The 5,111-nt window shown below is 40.7% G+C and overlaps 1 protein-coding gene and 1 pseudogene across 1 annotated transcript in view; both read right to left on the bottom strand.

Moving 5' to 3' along the window:
• ASB9 (ankyrin repeat and SOCS box containing 9) overlaps window positions 1-2,427 on the bottom strand; it is a 24,337-nt gene extending 21,910 nt beyond the window's left edge. The window contains exon 1 of the mRNA XM_014544308.1: window positions 2,380-2,427. The gene's annotated coding sequence lies outside the window, so the exon portion shown is untranslated. The remainder of the gene's footprint in view (window positions 1-2,379) is intronic.
• Window positions 1-5,111, bottom strand: part of LOC102242170 — an 11,285-nt pseudogene that overhangs the window by 1,663 nt on the left and 4,511 nt on the right.

The following is a 5,111-nucleotide window of genomic DNA, read 5'->3' as shown; positions in this document are numbered from 1 at the left end:
GACCCCCGTGTGCGACCCTGGACGGAGGGGCTTGGCGGAGTGAAAGCGCCGCCTAAGCCCTGCCCCCAGCCGGGACTCCCGTCTGCGGCCCTGGGCAGAGGGGCTTGGTGGTGCGATTGGCCCAAAGGAAGCCCTATTCTTGCAGGAATCCTCCTGCAATGAGCTTCTAGTATTATCATATAGTTCTATGTTTTTTTACACTTACTTTGTCTTGGAGCTCTTTACATTTCAGCATATAGAACTATGTCCCTGTTTTTAGTCACCACTGGAAGTATCCCATATTGTTCCAAAAGTATTTTATCATTTCCATAAGATGGAGGTAGAATGTTACCATTTTATTTATAACTAGAGGCCTGGTGCACAAAAATGTGTACACTCGGGGGGGTCCCTCAGCCCGGCCTGTGCCCTCTCACAGTCTGGGACCCCTCGAGGGATGTCTACCTGCTGGCTTAGGCCCACTCCCCAGGGGATCAGGCCTAAGCTGGCAGTCAGATATCCCTCTGGCAGCCTGGGAGCCCTCAGGGGATGTCCACTTGCCAGCGGGGAGCAGGTCTAAGCTGCAGTCGGACATCCTTAACGCTGCTGAGGAGGTGGAAGAGGCTCCCACCACCACCGCTGTGCTGGCAGCCATCAGCTTGGCTTGTGGCTGAGCAGAGCTCCCCTGTGGGAGCACACTGACCACCAGGGGGCATCTCCTGCATTGAGCACCTGCCCCCTGGTGGTCAGTGTGTGTCATAGTGACCAGTCATTCCCAGTCGTTCTGCTGTTAGAGTCAATTTGCATATTACCCTTCTATTATATAGGATTACAAAAATACTGAGTCCCTATTTCCTTACATGTAGCGTTGTGCACACATGCAAATATTTCTGGAGGAGAGATTCCTAAGAGTGGAAATACTGAGACAAAGGTGTGTTCATACACGTGATAATTTCTCTAGAACTAAAGACACACACAGGAGTACAAATCAAAATGAAGAATTCTGAACGAGATTAGTAGAATGTGTTACTGATAATTTCCTGGTTGTGATATTGATAGTGGGGAAGGGCATGTAATAAGAATAGAGCCACAGTTGTCTAATAATTATTTACCTTACTAACTATAGATGAGAAGTTTTCTTACAGACCCTGGGAAGCTGGAGGACGAAACAAGGCTGTAAAAAGATAAGATGCCTCAATGGGTCCATTATTCAGAAAAGAAATACATTTTGAGAACAGAACAAGGACAGGACATGATTTGATTCTGTTGCTGTTGCCAGAGCCTGACCCCCTCCAGTTTTCTCAGGAATGCTGACCATGCTCTGGTCCCAGGAACGGGCTGAGCTGTTTGCAACATCATAGAAGATTAGCCACCTTGTTATCGGACTTTGAGCTCCTGAAAGCCAGACTGCAGACCCTATCCTCCCCTTTCCATGTTACACTTTGCAGCTCGCAGCTACACGTAGCTATCTTCTTCCTCTTATGTATATAATCAACCAACCAGCAAGAGGGGTCAGAGCAGAATTTCCAGAGTGACCGACTGCTCTCCCCATACTGCCGGCCTTATTGGAATAAACACTCATATATGATTCAACCTTGTCTCTGCTTAATTTGGCTCAAGTAGTGACAGGCGACCTCAGACCCATTGTGCCCAGTTTCAGTATAATACTAGAGTTTTGCAAAAGTAAAACTGGGCAAAGCCACAGGAGATCTCTTCATATTATTTCTTACAACTGCATGTGAATTTACAATGATCTCAATAAAATTTTCAATTTGAAAGAAGGGTGTCCACTTAAAATTGAGATCAGCACTGCCAAATTGCCCTTCAGCTCTATTTGCAGAATTAACTGAGAAGTCCATTAGCATATACATGGTTCACCACTCCCACAGGAAAGACATGAAGAACAATAAAACATGCATTTGGCAAAGAAGGAGAAATTTACTCCCAACTAGACTGTATGACAAGGAGTTAACAAAGGGGCATCATGGAGGAGCTGGATGCCATCACCCTTCTTTCTGAGTAAAATCTTCATAGTACAGCTTCTTTATTTACCTTTCATTAAATTCCAAGAAGATAAGGTTGTTCCATACTCAAATTTAAGTCTATTGTCCAAAATGACAATAAAGAAGATTTCCAGGTTGTTCCCTTAGTACCTGAGAGGGAGTTCATCAGCTTTTAATCTTATTATATTTATAATGTTGATCAATACTTGTAAATATTAGAGGATGGGAACTAATTTTTTTAATCATTTAACAACAGTTCTTTTAGTTGGAAATTAGAAAACCATTACAATAGAAGCTCATGCATTTTTAAAGATCTGTCTGAGTTTAAAGTTGAATTATGTAAGTATGAGCTGTGCTTATAGAAAAATAGTTACAATGAGCCACAAGAAAACAATCTTACCAACTTCTAGTCAGTCCTCGATGTTTTATGTCTGCATGTTCAGGAAACTTGGCCCAGGTTAGGTAAGAATTATGGCCTGCAGCAGCATAAGGCCACAGTCACTTCTTATCTAGTGCAGTCCTAACACTAGCCGCATCCTCATCCCCACCCCTCATCTAGCTGTCCATGGCAGACATCATTAATGGTGACTCTTTCCTCTTGAGGCCTTGGGAGGCCTTGAATGTCACCTCCAATCAGCCAAAGCTGGCCCAGGAGCTGAAACTCCTTGTCATTCTAGTCAGCAATTTTTCCAGCACAAAATCTCTAAAACCTAAAAGGAATACATTTCCTCTGATAATTTGGAATGAACTACTTTTCCAGAACAAATCCCATCTGTTTCAGTTGTTCTCACATAACTGGCTCTGCACACTGAGATATCTTATGTTGCTACATTTAAAAAGCAACATCATTCATTACAAAGCAGTCACTCATTCCTATTCCATATAGCTGTACAATAAGACTCGAACAAGAATATGTTTTTAAAAATCTGGCATGATGAAGTATTCTTGCGGAAAAAGGCTAATAAAAATTGAGAGATAGTCTACATAACAATGGAGCTGGACTCTTCAAAAATGTCAATGGTGTGAAGGACAAAATGGGAGAGGCTTTCTAGATGAAAGGAGAATAAAGAGACTTGATAACTAAATGTAATGCATAAGCTTTTACTGGATCCTGATTTGGGGGAGAGGGGAAAAGACATAAAAGACATCAGTGCCACAATCATGGGAACTTAAAATGGACGTATATCAGATAATCATAGTACATCAATGTCAAACTTCCTGCATGTGGCCACTGCACCAAGTTATGTAGAAGAATCTCTGTGTTCTTGGGAGATGCACACGGAAGTGTTTAGTGCAGGGCCATGTGAGAGCATGACACAAATGGAGAAATGTGCGCCCCTATGTGCACATTTTGCATCAAAAAGTTAATGCAGGCTCTACAACCAAAACACATGAGTATATATAAAGCCCACATTGCCCAATCTGTTTGAAAGCCATTGTCATTCTTCTAAAACCCAACAGCTACATGTCCCAGAACCGCAGGCTGATTGGAAACACTATTATCATTGTACAGTTATGCAGGGTGATAAAACAAACAACAGCTTCTCTTTAAAATTTTTAATGTTATAGTCATCACAGGCTTTTTTATTTAACACTGAATTTTAAAATATTGCACTAAAATATTTATTCTGATGAATGAGTTTTTTGGTGACCCTTTAAATTTTCTGCCTCACTCACCTCATCCTAATTCAAGCTCTGGTAAAGAATCATGAGGCCCATGGTTTATTCACAAAAGGTTCATTTAGAAAATATTTTATATGTATTAATTACACATGTGCTTACATATATATATTATGTAGGTGTGTGCACACACATGCATATACTATGTGTATGTACCTATACATAAACATATGTACATACATACATAGAGTGATAAACAAATATGGCAAAATGTTAATTGGTGAACTGAGATGTTGGATATACAAATATTCATTGTATTATTCTTGCAATTTTTCTGTAAGCTGGAAAATTTTCAAGATACAACAATGGTAAAGGAAGAATAATTAATAAATGGAAACAAAAACCTGGTATAAAATTGTTTCAGGTTAGCCCTAACTGGTTTGGCTCAGTGGATAGAGCGTCGGCCTGCGGACTGAAAGGTCCCAGGTTCGATTCCTGTCAAGGGCATGTACCTTGGTTGTGGGCACATCCCCAGTAGGAGGTGTGCAGGAGGCAGCTGATCGATGTTTCTAACTCTCCATCCCTCTCCCTTCCTCTCTGTAAAAAATCAATAAAATATATTTTTAAAAAATTGTTTCAGGTTAAACTCATATTAATATTTGAAGTTGCTATTCTGAGTGTGGCCATGTATTCATCCTAGTACTCTGCTAAAGAAAGAAGATGATATATTCTGTATGCAAATGCCCATGCAGGAGCGGCCCCTGGCAATGATTTGTGATGGGAGAAGAGAGCACCCCCCCTACAAGCTGTGACTATTCAAGGTTTATCCCTCACCATGACAGCTTCAGGCAATGTCTCTGAAACATCAGCTGTTCTCTTTGTGTTAAGTGCATAAAAACGTCTTGCAATGAGTATTGTTACTGAAAAATGAATCATAAGTAAACCTCAGGTTTATGTGACATGGCAATATTAGAAATATCAGGAAGAAGAATTACTTTGGGAAAAGCAGTTCCTTAGTAAAATGAACAAAAACAACAAAACTTAGAGATGTTGAATGACATACCCAACCGTATAAACAACTTAAAGGATTTTAAAAGAATTGAAGCTTAAATCTTCAAGTGACACAGGTAAACTTATTCTTTTAAATGAGTCAAAGCAGATGATGGATACAGTCAAATAAATAATGAATGGATAGATGCTACAGAGACACATGGTATATGAATAGGTAATATTGGGTATTTGGTAATTAAAATATTTTCCCTTCCCTCTGAGGTTCAACAGTCTGTTCATGCTTCTATGTCTCTGGGGTCTATTTTTCCCCCTCAGTTTATCTGGTTACTTAGATTCCATATATGAGTGAAACCATATGATAGTTGCCTTTCTCTGACTGGCTTATTTCACTTAGAAGGCAGGGGAGGGTAGGTGGAAAGAGATCAACCAATGAATGTGTATGAATACATGCACAGATAATGGGGTAGTGAGGGCCTGGGCAGGGGCGGGGAGTGAAAGGGG

The sequence above is a fragment of the Myotis brandtii genome, unplaced genomic scaffold (assembly GCF_000412655.1).
Source record: "Myotis brandtii unplaced genomic scaffold, ASM41265v1 scaffold359, whole genome shotgun sequence".
NCBI classification, from domain to species: Eukaryota; Metazoa; Chordata; class Mammalia; order Chiroptera; family Vespertilionidae; genus Myotis; species Myotis brandtii.
Note: the sequence above shows the minus strand (reverse complement) of the source record. Positions and strands in the feature narration are given on the sequence as shown.